At 41.4% G+C, this 18,605-nt stretch overlaps 1 protein-coding gene across 5 annotated transcripts in view; it reads right to left on the bottom strand.

Annotated features, from left to right (window-relative positions):
- The window catches only part of LOC140731037 (astrotactin-2-like), a 1,710,280-nt gene that overhangs the window by 1,118,795 nt on the left and 572,880 nt on the right, over nucleotides 1–18,605 (bottom strand). The window lies entirely within an intron of this gene.

The following is an 18,605-nucleotide window of genomic DNA, read 5'->3' as shown; positions in this document are numbered from 1 at the left end:
CGTCTTATATTTCATCTGGGTAGCCTTCAACCTGATGGCATGAACATTGACTTCTTGTACTTGTGGTAATGCCTCCCACTTCACTATTCCCCACTCCCATTTCCCTCTCTCACCTCATCTCCTTACCTGGCCATCACCTCTCTTCCCCTTTTCTTTCTTCCATGGCCTTCTGTTCTCTTGCATCAGATCCACCTTCTCCAGCCCTGTATCTCATTCATTCACCAATCAACTTCCCAGCTCTTTACCCTTCCCCTCCCCTCCTATCACCCTGTGTTTTTCTTCCCCTCCTCCCACCTTTTTACTCAGATTCCTCATTTTTTTTTTCTCCAGTCCTGATGAAGGGTCTTGGCCCAAAATGTTGACTGTATTCTTTTCCATAGATGCTGCCTGGCCTGCTGAGTTCCTCCAGTATTTTGTGTGTATTGCTTGGATTTCCAGCATTTGCAGATTTTCTCTTGCTAGTGATTGACTATTTTCTAAATGGGGAGAAAATTCAGAAACTGGAATTGGAAAGAGACTTTGGAGCTCTATAGTGCAGGGTTCCACAAAGGTGAACCTGCATGTTGAGTCGGTAGTAAGGAAGCTAATGTAATTTTAACATCCCTTTCGAGCAGATGAGAATATAAAAGCAAGGATGTAATGCTGAGGCTTTATAAGACATAGATCAGGCCACAGTTGGAAGATTGCAAGCATTTCTGATCCCGTTATCTATGAAAGGACATGTGGATGTTGAAGAAGGTCCAGGGGAAGTTTTAGAGAATGATCCCAGGAACAGAAATAATCCAATTGGTGATGACTCTGGACAGGTCTTGTAATTACCATTCAACAATTCATGATGTTCCCATTCTTCCCCTTCTGCTTGTGAGGGTGATAATGCCCTTCTCATGGACTCTGCAGTGAGCCAGCATACTTGCAGCATGTCCATGTTCAGTCCTAGAACCAAGTTCATCACAGCCAGTCAACTGTTGGTTCCAGAAATTTTATTTACCACAAGGGAATAGATGCAGCTTGTCAAACTCCCCAGATGTAAAATCATACTTCCAAAGGTCTACCACTCCTTCAGTGTTGTGTCAGTCTTGATATGTGTGTTTTGTTCACTGGGATTTGAATTGAGCCCAGAACTACCTGATTTATCAGGTGAGCATTCAAACAACTGGAGTGGCCAAAAAAAGCCAAACAAGATCATCTCCTAAGATTGTGCTGCTGACAGCAGAAACATAGTGGCACAAGCCATGGAGGACCAGACCTACCTTGTTATGGAAGGAATAGAATATGGCATAATTCTATGAGAGGATAGGACTATTTATAAAATAAGCAACCACATATTGGAAAATAAATTAATCTATGCAATTCTATTAATAGGGATTAACTTCACAATTCATGACTGTATTAAATCTTCAACTGAAGAAGATGTTAAACTAATTCCTTTCTACTTTAAAATCAAAGACAAATAGGCATTTTAGTGATGATATAGATGGCAAGGCATGAAAAGTAGATTAGAACTGAGTGAGTTGAGGAGGGAAGACTCCTCAAGAGCTTTGTGGTATATAGGATCTCAAAAATCAAGGAGGTCTCCTAAGTATTGCTTTTCATCCACTGTTACACATAGAATTAGTTCCAGGTTAAAAAAAAAATGAGTGTGTTGTCTCATAGGCTAGAGGCTAGATGTGATATTGAGGCTCAAAGATATTATGAACATTCTGAGGACCAATCTTCAAGAATCACAGGGTTAGTAGGCTTTCATTCCATACCAGCAATAAAGACATTGGAAACATCAGGACATAGTCTCAGTGATGCAGAGTTGGAGTCTACAGATAATCTATTTCAAACTGAGATGAAATAACATTGTTCATTTCAGACTCTAATTTGACTGCATCTTTGCTCTGTTCCTTTTACTCCAACTATCAGCTAAACACCAAATGAAAGAACTTGGAAGATACTTTTGTTGAAAGCATACTGAAACACAGACACTGAGGCTGCAGAATGAGTTTTGCACCCCTCTCCAAGGGAACAAGATGTGTCAGAGCCAGTTTTCTCTCAAGTCGTTTTCCACCATCATGTCTGCATCTTACTTATATCAGTGACATGGTAATATGTTTTTGAAGCTGCATGACCAGCTGATTTCCTTGTTCAGAAGTTCCCTAATTTATTCTGATACATTCCATCCTATTACTGGTGGTACCTGGCCTTAATGAACAATGATTTTATCTGGGTGAAAACTCATCCTTTTTAGTCACTTAACTAGTCCTTATCTTTGTGTTTTTTTTTATTTATCACTGGTCTCCAGCCTTCATTTGATTAACAACTTCCTGCTTGAGACAGAAGTAAACCCCTCTCATCAAGAGACAATTGCATAAAGAACTATTGCATACCTAACAATTATAGATGAGCAACATTATCTTTCTGATGTGCATTTTACAGACCTCACTAAAAAACATACAAATATAAAGTTCTTGCAGTTGATACATGGCCACACAATTTTAAAAAAATATTATTTTTCAAGCAATTATTTCAATGATTTTAAATACTTGAATGAACTATTTACATACACTGTACTAAATACTGTTAGTTTTACATCTCAACTTGCCCAAAAGCAGTGGTGTTAAAATCAACACAATCAAGACACCAAAACAATATTCAAAATCTCACAATAACATATACTTATATAAACTGAACAACAAAGGAATACAAACTGACAAAAAAACAACTTAACTCATTCTTATCCTCTTGTGTTTTCCTGAAACAATTCTAACTGTACCCCCAAAGGGATATAATATCCACCAATGAACCTTTACTTCACATTCCTGATTGCTTGGAGCAGAGAGATATTAGTTTTGTTTTCATTTGTTTTCCTTCTCTACAGATTGACCTGGAACCTACTGAAAAAGCAGTCCTCTCCCAAATCTTTCACAACCATGGTATCCAGCTGAGCAGATGAGGGAACAGTAAACTTAACAAGTTATAAAGTAAACATTAGGAGAAAAGATATTTTGCCTATCAGAACTTCTCAGTTTAATGCTCTGTAAGGAGTTGTTATGTCCTCCCGGAGGAATGCATGGGTTTCCTTCAGGTGCTTCAGATTCCTCTCGAAGTCCAAAGACGTACCAGATGGACATTGTAAATTGTCTTATGATTAGGCTGGCGTTGAATTTGGGACAGCACGGCTTGAAGGACCAGAAGGGCCTACTCCAAAAACTTGCTGCAACGTATCTAAGCACTTCCTTCTTCATCGGGCTTGAAGTCAATCTAGCTTTGTTGCCACGGTATTAAAGCATCATTTACTGTCAGCCACAAGTTGGAATCACATGGAATACGACAAGATAACATAACAATTCTTGGACTTTGAGAGGTCATAATTGATATCATCGGCTATCTAATGATTTTCACCCTTCAAAGAGGGTTGAGTCGATGTAGTGGGGAAAAATAGTAAGGAAGTTTACTCTGAAGCACAACATGATTGATGTTGGAAATTCAGAAACAAGTTAACCTGTTACCAAAAATAAGTCTGTTGCAAAGTTCAAAGATAAAAATTGGCATCTACTAATTTAGTGAAAATCTACTTATTTCCAGATAACCTTGAAAGCAATCACTTTGTCAAGTCAAATCAAGTCACTTTTTATTGTCATTTCCACCATAACTTCTGGTATAGTACACAGTAAAAACTAGACAACGTTTTTCAGGACCCTAGTGCTACATGAAACTGTACAAAAACTACACTGAAATACGTGAAAACAACACAGAAAAAAGAAACTACACTAGACTGCAGACCTAGCTAGGACTGCATAAAGTGCACAAAACAGTGCAGGCATTACAACAAATAATAAACAAGACAATAGGGCAGTAAGGTGTCAGTGCAGGCTCTGGGTATTGAGGAATCTGACAGCTTGGGGGAAGAAACTGTTACATTGTCTGGTCGTGGGAGCCCGAATGCTCTGGTGCCTTCTTCCAGATGGCAGGAGGGAGAAGAGTTTGTATGAGGGGTGTGGGGTCCTTCATAACGCTGTTTGCCTTGCAGATGCAGCATGTAGTGTAAATGTCCGTCATGGCGGGATGAGAGACCCCGATGATCTTCTCAGCTGACCTCACTATCCACTGCAGGGTCTTGCGATCTGAGATGGTGCAAGTTCCAAACCAGGCAGTGATGCAGCTGCTCAGGATGCTCTCAACACAACCCCTGTAGAATGTGATGAGGATGGGGGGTGGGAAATGGACTTTCCTCAGCCTTCGCAGAAAGTAGAGATGCTGCTGGGCTTTCTTTGCTATGGAGCTGGTGTTGAGGGAAAAGGTGAGATTCTCTAACAGGTGAACACTAAGAAATTTGGTGCTCTTAACGATCTCTACCGAGGAGCTGTCGATGTTCAGTGGAGAGTGGTCATTCCATGCCCTCCTGAAGTCAACAACCATCTCTTTTGTTTTGTTCACATTCAGAGACAGGTTGTTGGCTCTGCACCAGTCTGTTAGCTGCTGCATCTTCTCTCTGTACGCTGACTCGTCGTTCTTGCTGATGAGACCCACCATGGTCGTGTCATCGGCGAACTTGATGATATGGTTTGAGCTGTGAGTTGCAGCACAGTCGTGGTCAGCAGAGTGAACAGCAGTGGACTGAGCACACAGCCCTGGGGGGCCCCCCGTGCTCAGTGTGATGGTGTTGGAGATGCTGCTCCCGATCCGGACTGATTGAGGTCTCCCAGTCAGGAAGTCTAGTATCCAGTTGCAGAGGGAGGTGTTCAGGCCCAGTGGGCTCAGCTTTCCAATCAGTTTCTGAGGGATGATTGTGTTGAATGCTGAGCTGAAGTCTATGAACAGCATCCAAATGTATGTGTCTTTTTTTGTTCAGGTGGATTAGGGCCAGGTGGAGGGTGATGGCAATGGCGTCGCCTGTTGAGCGGTTGGGACGGTATGCAAACTGCAGGGGGTCCAGTGAGGGGGGCAGCAGGGTCTTGATATGCCTCAGGACGAGCCTCTCGAAACACTTCATGATGATGGATGTGAGTGCAACAGGACGGTAGTCATTTAGGCAGGACACTGAAGACTTCTTCGGCACGGGAATGATGGTGGCGGCCTCGAAGCACGTTGGAACGATGGCGTCGCTCAGGGAGATGGTGAAGATGTCAGTGAGAACATCTGCTAGCTGGTCTGCACATCCTCTAAGCACTCTACCAGGAATATTGTCTGGTCCAGCAGCCTTCCATGGGTTGACTGTGCACAGGGTTCTTCTCACATCGGCCACGGTGAGACACAGCACCTGGTCATTTGGAGGAGGGGTGGACTTCCTCGCCGCCACATCATTTTCTGCGTCAAAACGAGTGCAGAAGTGAATCAGCACATCTGGGAGGGAGGCATTCCCTGCACAGTCAGGTGATGTTGTCCTATAGTTGGTGATGTCCTGAATGCCCTTCCACATGCGCCCTTTAATAGCCAACACAAACACAAGAAAATCTGCAGATGCCAGAAATCCAAAACAACACACGCAAGATGCTGGTGGAACTCAGCAGGCCAGACAGCCTCTATGGAAAAGAGTAAAGATTCAATGTCTCAGGTCAAAATCCTTCATGAGGACTAGAAAGAAAGAGAAGTCAGAATGAGAAGATTGAGCGAGGGGAGGAAGTAAAACAAGTGGTAGTTGACAGGTGAAACCTGGAGAAGGTGAGGGGATGAATTGAAGAGATGGGAAGTTCTGCTAAATCCCCCGCTTAACTATTCCCCATTCTTGTTTCCCTCTCTCACATTATTGCCTCACCTGCCCATCACATCCCTCTGGTGCTCCTCCCTCTTCCCTTTCTTCCTTGTTCTTCTGCCCTCTCCTATCAGATACACCCCTCTCTAGTCCTTTATCTCTTTCAAAAAACAACTTCCCAGCTCTTTACTTCACCCTCCCCCCCTCCCGGTTTCACCCATTCCCTACTCCCTTGTACTTCTTTCACCCCTCCCCCCCCCCAACTTCTTAGTCCAACTTCTTTGTCTTTCCAGTCCAGATGAAGGATCTTGGCCCAAAACATTGAATGTTCATTTTTTTCCCTAGATGCTGCTTGGCCTACTAAGTTCCTCCAGCATTTTGTGTGCGTTGCCTTGATAGGTAAGGTGAGTGCAACCATACCACTTCCCTCCCTTGTTATCTAATAGACTGGTGAGGGCAGTGTTTAACATATCAGTGCATTTTCTGATAATATAGGATGTTATTATCCTGTTTGAAGAGGTGTGTTTTCACTACCTTTCCTCTGTGGCTAGACGGCTGCAGCATTTCTGTCTGTGAGAAAGAAAATCCTCTTCACAGATGAGATGGAGCATGAATTTCGGTATTTCTGTGATTTCATGGGCTGCTCATGTTCAGTCCTTCAGTACATTCACAACTGGAGGCCAACAGGGTTATGAGACACAAATAAAATCAAAGGATACACAAAACAGGGTGGAAAGTGGAGTGCAACAGGATAATGTTAATGAACAGCAAAGTAGCATCGTAACTACATTACTGCCTCTGTTTTGTATCTCTGTGTAATCCTGATAGTCCCTCCTGAACTCATTAATGCAAACACTTTGCACAACATATACCAAGTACTAGGACGCATCCCAGAAAATAACTGACATTTTCTACATCACCCCGTCCTCTCTCTTGAACAGGGGCTTAGCAATTAACTTCTATCTGTCGGCGAGGTCCCTTTCTGAAGATTCACCTCCAAGTTATTTCTAGTCTTTTCATTTTCCAGGGCATGGTAATTATCAGGCTAATTACAATCTGTCAGTGTGTTCATTGCTTGAGTCAAATGCTTGCAGATTCACTTCAGCGATTTGAGGATAAGTCCAAACGAGTATTCCACAGCGGCAAAAATCAGTGCAGTGCTCCATTGTTGGATGTGTGTTGCCTTTTAGATGTCAAATTAAATCAACTCCACTCAGGTGGATATAAATTCCACCTGATTATTATTCATTGATTGGCATTCATTCAAAGAACAAGGAGGTATCACTTCCACAGCCTCACTGCCAATATTATTCCTAAACAGGTATCATTGAAAGAGATTATCAGGGCATGATCTCTGTGCTACTCATGGGTACCTTCCAATACTCAAGTTGGTTATTGCATTTTACGTTACAGAAATGACTGTACTTCATTCCAAGTTCATTAACTGTAAAGCTCTGAGATACTAGGTTTTGAATAGTGTTATACCTGTATGTTATTTTCAAGCAATTTACTTGTTTATTTTTTTTAAAAACTACTTCCATTTTCCTCAATAAAAATGAAGGAAATAGATTTTTAAAGAAACTCTGCCGTTCCTTAAACAATTGCACAGATTCTTAAACAACATTTCAATATTATTTAATAATATGCAACACGGGAAATCATGATTCCAATCGTAGGTCACACAAATTCTCAGTCCTTCAAATTCCCAAAAATAAGAACCGGGAGAAGTTCCCAGTTCAGATTCACATCCACTTGTCAACCTGTAATTATCCCTTTGTCAGCACATCTCTGATTTATCATCCAATTGAGAAGTGGCACAAAATAATACACACAAGAATGCCTTTTTAATAATTTCTCCACAGGCAATCACATATACACATTCCCTCTCTCTGGGAGTTGAGTGTATACCTGCAACTGCATTCTGATGTATTGACAGGTTTTATGGTGTTCTTCACAGAAGCAATGGATCACAGTTTGCCCATGAATCAAATTCCTTTCCTCATACTGGGCAGACTACAAATCTCAAAAACAAATTAGCAAGTAATAAGTGTATTTGCAACACGTTAAAAAAAAGTAAACAATACAACACTACTGGTGCTTCATGTGATGAAACCCGGGTGGTCGCACAGAGTTCCATAGTCTTATAGCCCGGGGGAAGAAGCTGTTTCTCATCCAAACCGTTTTTGTCCTAATGCTAAGGTAACTCTTGTTGAATGGTAGGGGTCAGAGAGATTGTTGGACAGATGGGAAGGATCATTGATAATGCTGAGGACCCTGTGTACACAGAGCTCCAGATAAGTATCTCTTATGGGTAGAATAATGACCCCAATGATCCTTTCAGCAGTCCTCACAATCCTTTGTAGGGTCTTGCGGTCAAATGCCTTGTGATTCCCATACCAGATGGTGATGCAACTGGTCAGGACACTCTTGACCAAAGATGTGGTGTTGAGCGACCAAATGAGATTATCCATTATGTGCACTCCCAGAAACTTGTTGCTCCTATCTCTCTCCACAGAGGAGCTGTGCGTATGTGCAATGAGGAATTGTCAGCCTGCACCTTCCTAAATTCTACAATCATCTCCTTGGTGCTGAGTCTCAAGTTGTTGTGCTCACACCATTGATTTCACCTCCTCTTTGTCATTGATGAAGCCAGCCACTATTGTATCATCAGCATACTTGATGATTGGGTTTCAAATAGACCTTGCAATGCAGGCATGTGTCGGCACCATGAACAGCAGAGGGCGCAATGCTGGGCGTATTTATGTGATGTGCTCTTCTGTAGGAACACAATCTTGCAAAAATATTTTCTCCTTGCCCACTTTATGTAGTTCAAGCTCACTTTGTAAATTCAATATTTCAGGTCTTCATGTATTGTTAAATTGTGACTAATCTGAAGGAGATTCTGGGTTTGAAATTCTGGTAAAAAAAAATTCAAAGGCCAATATTTCTGAGCTGATTTTATTTACTTTTATTTTGCCGAGGATTCCTACAGTCTGCACTCACATGCCCATTCTTTGTGCTGCGTATTCAGCATTTCTTACGGGAGATCCAACCCTGGAGCTGACACATGCCACTGGGTTGAAGAATTGGGTCTTGTATATAAACAGAGCAAACACGTGAAAGGCTTGGCAGTTTCAGATTTGCCTGCAGTCAGTCAGGGAACTCAAACCACAAAGAAGACTGAGCATTGAGCAACTCATTATTTTCCCGAGTCACCTAATGTTCCAATGATCTATTTGCAAGAGAACTACGGTAGTCATTTGCAAATTTCCCTCTCTCAACTTTTAGGGGCATTTTGGGTCCACTGTGGATTAGAATTTCCCCTGAATTAATTTGCTCTTTCTATTATACTTTAGGCAAATGGAGTTTTACCAAAATCAATTCACCAGGAAGGATGATTTGTTAAACGGAACTCTGAATGATCCTCTTTTCTGCCCAAGTCCATGGTGTCCAGCTTCTTTACCTTTTACTTTCATGTGTTATGTCTTCTGTTTGGAAGGGCGTTTGAGGGATATGGACAAAAAACACAAGAAAATGGGACTAACTCAGATGAGAATTGTGTTCAGCATACACTAATTAAGCCAAAGGGCATATTGCAGTGCTGTATGACTCTGTAGCTGTTTTGAAATAGATTACTTTTCAAACCTGGAACTGGAAAATTTTTCAGTGGACATGCAAACACATTGAGCACACAGACTCATAAGTATTTCAAATGAATAGTTTCTCACTCAAAAACTATCATTTTGAAATTAAATTTTCTTTTAATTTTGCACTTTCACAATTCAGAGTACTCTTTTCTCTCTAGAAATGGAGGCCTCATTTCACTTCCTCAGTCTCATCACCATTTAAAAAATTGCTTTTTAAGTGGCTGACCTCACCTACATCTCATCCATATCCCACACTTCTGCCGTCACCTGATACCCCTGTTGCCATTACAGGGATAAGGTTCCCCTTGTCCTTGCCTAACACCTCACAATCCGCCATATCCAGCACACCTTTCTCCACAACTTCCACAATCTACAGCTCAATCCTAGCACTAAGCACATCATTGCCTTCCACCCACTGTTAGCTTTCCGTAGGGATTGCCTTTTATGGGACTTCCTTGTCCACTTATCCTTACCCACTGATTTCCCTCCTGGAACTTATCCTGACGAGCATGACAAGTGCTACGTCTGGTCCTTCACCTTCTCCCTCACCACCATTCAGGATCCCAAACATTCCTACCAGGTGAGGTGACACAGCACCTGTGAGTCTGTTGGTGTTATCGGCTGTACCCAGTGCCCCCACTGCAGCCTCCTCTTCACTGGCGAGACAGCTATTTCAATTGGACTTCCCAATCACATTCCAAAATGTCTGCCCATGGCCTCCTCTACTGCCTCAATGACGTCACACTCAGGTTGGAGCAGTATTACCTCATATTCTATCTGGGCAGCCTCCAATCTGATGGCATGAATATCAGTTTCTTTAACCTGGTAATTTCTCACCCCTGGCCCTTCTCTCTTCTTCAATTCTCCATTCTGGTTCCCCTTGCATCCTTCTCTTCTCACCTGCCCATCACCTCCCTCTGATGTCCCTCCTCCTCCCCTTTCTTCCATGGTCCACTGTCTTCTCCTATCAGATTCCTTCTTCAGCGTTTTACCTCTTCCTCCTATCTCCACCTTACTCCTTACTCCTTATCCACCTACCTTCTTCCTCACCTGGTCTTATCTGGTACCAGCCAGCTTGTACTCCTTCCCGTTCTCGCCCCCCCCCCCCCCCACTTCTTAGTCAATGTTTCCAGCAGAAATCCTTCATCTTCCTCCTTTTCTAGTCTTGATGAAGGGTCAGAAACATCGACTATTTATTCCCATCTATTGATGCTGCCAGACTAGCTGAGTTGCTCCAGCATTTGTGTGTGTTGCTCAAAATTTCCAGCTCTTGCAGAATCTCCTGTGTTTACCATGTTATTTAAACTGGTTTTAGCAATGTTCGTTCATGACAACATTTATTTTGCACAATTTGATGTATTTTGATGGAACAATTTAAGTCTCCAAGATAAGAATTCAAATCATGACTAATTGTTGAATTTTAAAAGTAGACCCATTTATGGATAATTATCACAAGACTGCAGTCACTACACTCTTCCTGATGCATCACTCTGAAAGCCAGACCATTTGTTATGATACCTGCAATTTTCTTTCTGTCATTTATCATCAATAAAAGAAAATCTTTGGTGGTGTGTTTATTTTGTTGTGCCAGAGTGGAGACACCTCCTCCAAAGGTAGTTTAAGGCGCTTTTTCCCTCTGTTAACCTGCAGGTTACCATAAGCAGGGTATAGCACCTGCTTAACCCCCCAGTCAGGGTCATGTGAAGCCGCGGATGCAGGCAATGAATGATATATAAGCAGTTGGTACACATCACAAGTCTTGGTTGTGCACCCACTAATGTCAGGCAGATGATCTCTGAAGTGTATTGATAATGGCGGGAGTCACCCATTTTGTAAAGACACTGCCCAGAAGAAGGCAATGGCAAACCACCACTGCAGAAAAAAATTGCCCAAACAATCATGGTCATGGAAAGACCATGATCGCCAATGTCATACGAAGCAGCATATAACGAATGAACAAACTCAATAAAATCCAAACTTGGGCAATATTAGGGCTTAAAACAAAATTAAAAAGAGCCCCTGTCCTTTTACAAACTTAGACTTGCAGATGCCTGATTTTGTAGTAAAAATTATTCATAGAGTCATACAGCACAGAAATAGGCCCTCCATTCAACTGATCCATGCTGAACAAGATTCCAGTCTAAGCTATTCACATCCACTCTGTCTATGTACTGTACCTGTCCAAGTACCTTTTAAATGTTGTTAATATACCTGACTCAACCACTTATCTGGAAGTTCATTCCATACACTGACCAGCTCTGAGTGAGAAAGTTGTCTCTCAGATTCCGATTAAATTTCTCCCTTCTCACCTTGAACCAGTACTCTTATTAACAGACACTGAATGGCGCAACAAATTTCTTGATGGTTTTCCAGCCAGCAGAGGTAGGTGGAGTCCCTATTACTTCAAGCACCTGGTCTCCTATTCACCAGGACCTATCTCCCACCCAACTCAAAGTGAAGTTTAACAAACTTTCAAAGACAGATGGCTACTAATTACCCAACATACTTTTTGAAATGACAAGAATAATGTAACAAGAATGATCAAGATGAATATCGTTGGACAACTGCAAAGACAAGGATTTTTCTTAGGAAAGATTCAAATTTCCTTGCAATTGTGGAGTGGGAGGGGGAATTTGGACTTGGAATAACTTTCACATTTCCTTCCCTCAATACCACAGCCATCAAACAGAGAAATCCTCTCAGATACATCATTGGTTTGACGCTTTTAACGTTTCATGACAATTCCTTAAGTATCACTTAAGCTCCGGGGAATCAGAATCAGGTTTATTATCACCAGCATGTGTCATGAGATTTGTTAACTTGACTGACTAAATGATGGCTGTGTTTATTGCAAGTGGAGAAATATTTGCATTCACAGGTGAAAAAGAGCTGATCACAAAGAGCCAATGGGCGCGGTGGCATCAATTCCAGCACCTACAGCAACAGTAACCCCAGGAGACACATGGAAGATTACTTGCCGGGAAGAGGAAAAACAGAGTTTTTCAGCTAATATTTTAAACATTTTACACAGTGCTAAATAAAGGTTTAGACATCAGGGTGCAATTGAGATACCAAAAACTGTAACACAAGTCTTTGAACTGTGCAATGAATAATTATGTCAATGGAAGTTTTTTTTGAAGACCAGAATTTTTTATCTGTATAGTAACATAATGTTAGAAACATACTTCCATGTTACATACTCAACACCACATTTTCATGATACTTGGTGAATATGTACTTGAAATTTTCACCAACTCAGCTGGCCTTCCTATCCTACAGTGGAGAAAAAGTAACAGTGGCCAGCCATAGAACAGTATTGAACAACCGATAACTGTTTCAGGTTTTCTGCATTTAAACCACATACCCAAATGCCAAAGTTACTGTCATTTTCACACTGTAATGTCAGTGAATTGGAACAGTTCTGCCATCAGTGCAACTGTGGAAACTTGTCCACTCTCACCAAATGGTGTGGCCATGGTTAAACAGGACATATTTCACTCTCAGTAGTGCTTCAGTGTTTGTGGCCTTTGAAAGGCAATTAGACAAATATATGGCAATGGTAAGTTTAAGATTATGGAACATGAAGTAGCTTGTGGACCTAATGGGTTGCTCAGGTAGAGAGCCAGTACAGATGTGATGGGCCAAATGGCCTCCTCCTTTGATGTAATCAGTCTATGATTCAAAGATGTACTCAAAACTACCTTGGGTAAGTGTAACATCCCCACAGACTCCTGGTAACTCCTCAGGTTATCAATGCAAGCACACAGAAGCCTTGTGTAAGGAATGCATCACCTCACAAACTGCTCACCCAGCTGCCCTCATTCAGGCACCTCCCGTACCACCTATGACAAAGTATGTGTCTCCCACATTGACTTCTTTGGTCACTTCATAATCCTTGAAACATGACCTGAATAAATTCATTCTTAATCCTCTGTAACTTCTTGAGAAATGTATGGCTCTCATTGCAAGTACAAAAGAAAATCTGATTCCTCAGACCCTCCTTCAAGTCAAGGTAATCGAGACCAAAAACACACACACGCACACACAAACACTTTAGCATCAATCATGGAGTAAACCACATTCCCCATCTGAAAACCAACCATTCACTATGGTATGCAGCTGACTGATAGATAGATAGATACTTTTTTTTTTACTGAGTTAAGTATTGTATGTAATTAGTTTTGCTACAGCAAGTGTATGGGACATTGGAAAAAAAAGTTGAATTTCCCCATGGGGATGAATAAAGTATCTATCTATCTATCTATCTATGACTGTTACTTAGCTATCTTCACATGCATACTGCTAATGACCCTCTAACTCTTCAACTTTGCCAATTAAGCTTGTTATAGCACCTGATAACACCTAAGTTCAAGTGCACCACACTGCCTGTATCTTTGAATGGACAAAATGTACATGGCAAAAAACTTTACCCCATCTGGTCTACCCTGATGCTCGGACTTCATACATCACCTCTCCTTCCCCATCACCTATCTTCATCCCTCCTCCATTAAGCCCATCGGAACTCTGTCCTGTTTCTTCCTGATTCATGCATTCATCCATCTTTCCACTAAGTGCAAGTTTCAGCTACATCCTTTGACACCAAACTTCACTTCCGAATTATTCTCTAGCCAATAAAATCTCTACCAGCTCTCTTGTACTTCTGGCCTCTGGCTCCGGTTTTTTGAGATAGTTTCACATGCCCTTTTATGGGCAGCCAGAAATATTATTCTTGTCAGCTTCCTACTTTCTTCTTAAGACCGCTCTGGCAGAAACTGTTGAGGGAATAAATGCAGAAAGGAAAAAGTAAAACTTAAAAATAGATCCAGCATGTTGCAGACATTCTAATGATCAAGAAAATTCAAATGTTCTGTGGAAGTTTTACTGAAGTGGCAAAATAGTTAGAAATATTGTTTAAAAAAGGCAAAACTTAGTGCAAAATATTGCAGATTGTTGAATAAGAATGCAAAGATTTAGACAAAAGACCTTGCTATATTTCTGAATTTTTCGCACATATGAATGCTGGAGAAAACTTGTTTTCTGTAATTTGGGAAGTAACTTTCAAGCAATGCAAGTGGTTTGTAGTCAACTATGAATCTTTATGTCATACTTATTTTCTGGTTTTGGACTTTGGTGTTACCTGACTTTCACATTTGCAATATGCCTGGTGCTTTTTGTTTTGGTATTAGGTTCACTGTCTGCAAAGCCCTAAACTCAAAAGTCCTATCCTATATAGGTATCTACAGGTACCCTCACTATAGGCAGTTTATACTGTACCAATCTCATCTTCAAAGACTACCTTACTTCCCTATCTAGACGCTACAGTGAGGTCTAGATGCCAATACCCAAGACTTGAGTGGTGGACCCCCACTCTCTACCAAGGAGATGGTACTTCCACCTAATGAAGTAGTGAAACATTTAATTTTAATGAAACACATTTACATTTAGACAAATAGCTTGTAACATGTATTTAAAACTCTAAAGTATTTATGATTTATTAAAAATTTCAGAATTCCAAATGACCTTACAAACTAGAAAGGATTTCCAAACACAGGAACTATTTTGACAAACTAAAATAACATACCAATGAGATGAAGATGAACGAGACATCCAATGCAGATACAGAAAGTTGAGGATTGAATTCTACTTCTCCTTTCTGTCATTCTCCTTGTCATCTCTCCAACCCCAATGCATTCAAATATTTATACTGTTTTTCTACTAGTTTACTGAGACGTTTCTCAGATACATTTGCTGGGATGAACTAATTCACACAGATGGTCTAAAAGCTTCTGCCGACAGAGATCTGAAACACTCAAGATTAATGCTGTGAGGGTTGACTCTGGGTACCCAACTATTCCAACTATTGATTGATCATACCTCTGACCATATTCTGATTCTTGCAAGGAATATTAGAAGTTTAACTCTGACCATTTGAGAAAGTTAGCAAACTCAGGTCAGCAATACGCCTCTTGGGTCCTAGAAAGTGAATATCCCTCATAATTTGAACTGAAGGATGAATTCTAACAAGGAGTGATGCATAGGGTTGAATAATTTCCAAAGAGTTAAACAAAAATGAAAAATACAAGCTAATTACACTTATCATTAATAATTCATAACCAGAATTATCAACTGCAAAGTAACTTGCTTGCAGAGATTTGAAATACAAACGTTTGTAATTTGCAGTGCATACAAGACCTGTTTTACTCAAGTACCATGACAGAGAACTAGTGACTTGGTATCACATCTTGAGCAATCTTCATTGCTTGTAAGTTTGTAAACTGGAAGCTGAAATATGTCTTCCATGACCGAACTGAGTAGGACACACACAAACGGACGGAAAAATTCCACCCATATCTCATTCCTCAGTTCTTTCATGAAGTTATTCAACTTTTGAAATTAATTTGATTGATTCTAAGACAAAGATAGATAAATACTTTATTGATCCCAAAGTAGCATTACAAGTGCAGAAATATACAGATATTAGAAGAGAATTAAAAAAGAATAAAAAAAAATAAGCTACCTCAAACAGTCTAACAGGAGGGGGTCATCATTTCCCCCGGCTATAGGTTGACTCATTATCGAGCCTAATGTGAGGATATGAATGACCTCATATGGTGCTCCTTGGAGCACCACAGTTGTCTTAGTCTATTACTAAAAGTGCTCCTTTGATCAGTCAAGATGACTTTCAGAGGGTGAGAAACATTGTCTAGAATTGCCAGGATTTTCTGTAGGGTCCTTTTTCTACCACAGCCTCCAGAAAGCCCATTTTGACTCCTAAAAAAGAGCCAGCCTTTCTAATCAGTTTATTGAGCCTGTTGGCATCACCCATGTTGATGTCATTGCCCCAGCACACCACTGCATAGGAGATTGTACTGGTGACAACACATTGGTAAAACATGTGAAGGAAAGGCCTGCACACTCCAAAGAACCTCAGCCTCCTCAGTAAGTAGAGGTGACTCTGGCCCTTCTTGTACCCAGCAACTTGCTTTCAGAGGATATTCCAGAGTAAAATAAACTGTCACTTGGCAGCAAATAAATGACAAGCAGCATTCATTTTCAAAAGGAAACTTGTGCTTCACTAACTTAATTAAGTTGTTGATAATGTTATGGAGAGGGCAGATGAAGATTATGAGACTGATGTATATTTTCTTGCAGATGGTCTCCAAAATATATATGATTAGATTTGCTCAAGATGTTAGCTTGGGTGGCCTATCCACATAAATAATGTCTGTAAGAGCCAGGACAAAGCACCCAACCTCATTGGCGTACTTAAATTATCATGAGTGGAAAAGCAAAAAAGGTGGATGTTCGAAATCTGAAATCAAAGCAGATACCACAGCAAATGTTCAGCTGGTCAGGTAACATCTGTGGAGATTCCATGACTGTTCAGCAGAACTAAGGTGGTAGGTGGCTGGCTGTCGTTCCAGTTAGTCAGAATTCATTAAGGGACAGGCTCTGGACCACATAGAGAAGGCACAAAGATGCCACCGAAGTTGTCCCTAAGAACACTGCGGTATAACTGAAACAGCATCAGTGTATCCAGCTGCATTCAGTTGCCTACGATGAGCTGACCGACCACATCACGTGCACAGCCAATATTAGCCACTCCGTTCCAGGCTCTGTCGTAGGATAGTGGATGCCAAGCAAGCAGAGGAAAAGGTTCAAGGATGTGCTTGCACACTTTTTGGAGGAATGCAGCATCCCCACTGACCCCCTGGGAATCTCGGGCATATGACCTATCAGAGCGAAGGAACAGCAATCGAGGTGGTTTTGAATCTGCACAGTGGAAGGGAGACAGAAGTGCTGCATAAGTTACAAAAGGAGGTCACCACCTCACAATCTATCCACTTGCTCACCCCATCGGCACACCTTGCCCCATCTGTGGAAGAGCCTGCTGTTCCTAATTAGTTACCTCAGATCCCACAAAGAGATTTAGAGGAAGATGTTTCCTGCTTGGAATTGCTGCCTACCATGCCTCAACGGTGCCCTTGGGTCAGCTGCAGGGTCATCAGCTGGGGGACCACCATACATTGATGTTTTGCTGCCTTAGCCCTGGTGGTGGATCACAGGCAGGGACATCTCCCTGTCACCCCCTGCAACTTTCAATGGGGTTAGTCGGTCCCCCAGTCTCTGCTCTTGCTCCTCAACCACAGCCAAAAGTTGCCCTTTTCTATCTCTTCAGCTAGCTCTCTGGTGGCTCTCCTGAGCCCTGCTCCAGTCACCGTCATGTCACAGAATAACCTTGTTGTCGATGCGCCAACAAAGCCTCAGCATCCTACCTTCTCAGGTTAGATGACGGTCCTCCAGCCAGACTCCTTGCACCCAACTGCCAGGTCTGAGCATGACCAGAGTGGAATCAAGTGACTGCAGAAGAGAGGAGCACTGAGATCGGACCAGGTCCCTTGCTGCCATGCCATAGGTTAATCCAACACAGAAGCACTGAAGGCAGGATCACAAAGGGAAAACTGAGCCCCATGTTCATCAAAACATTGAAAATTTTAAATGAAGATGGAAAGTAGCGCATCTTTACACAATAGTGCTTGCTGCACCAGTAACACAGTGAGAATTTGGAAGCACTTATGGTTTAATCCATGTTGTTACTTGCTGGTAAAATAACAAAAAAATGCAATATGCGTGAGTGAATTTCAGCTGGTAACATGTATGGACCACCTGAAACAAGCAGTCTTAGTCCCTACCTCACATTGCTTCTCATTTATCCTCCATAAATACTGTCACACAAACAAAGCAGACCTATCTGCTTTCACAGGCTGAGCACAAGCTGCTGTGCACTGCCAATTTTTTCACTTAAATTGTAATAGGAACATTATTTTCCAATACAATAGCATCAATCTTATCAGCTCACTGTGAGCTAATTCTTTACAAAGGAAGAATGTCAAAGTGAAGGACAAAAAATCATCAATTCTGAGCTTTAAGGGAGCTATATTTCCTTGCTTTGTAGAAATCACCTCAGTTGAAATAGCTCAGTGTCATTATCTGCAATATTTTATCAACAATGACATTAATTTTGCAGAGGAACAGCAATTCCATTAAAATAATAGAGCATTGTTGCACAAGGTGTGGCTTTCCCACCTTCAAGATTTCGGCAGTAGCTGATTAGGCACTTTCAAATCATTTTTTAGGTTGGGTCACGTGAAGCAATGTCTTAATATGTCCTTTAATTATATTTATGCATAGATTAAAAATAGATACCTTTTTTCCCAAATGTTTGTGGACCATCTGTTCAATTTGGCTATTTTCACTCATCTGTTTTACTGATCCATCAT

The sequence above is a fragment of the Hemitrygon akajei genome, chromosome 7, assembly GCF_048418815.1.
Source record: "Hemitrygon akajei chromosome 7, sHemAka1.3, whole genome shotgun sequence".
NCBI lineage: Eukaryota > Metazoa > Chordata > Chondrichthyes > Myliobatiformes > Dasyatidae > Hemitrygon > Hemitrygon akajei.
The sequence above is the reverse complement of the archived record's forward strand: the minus strand, read 5'-3'. Positions and strand labels throughout refer to the sequence as shown.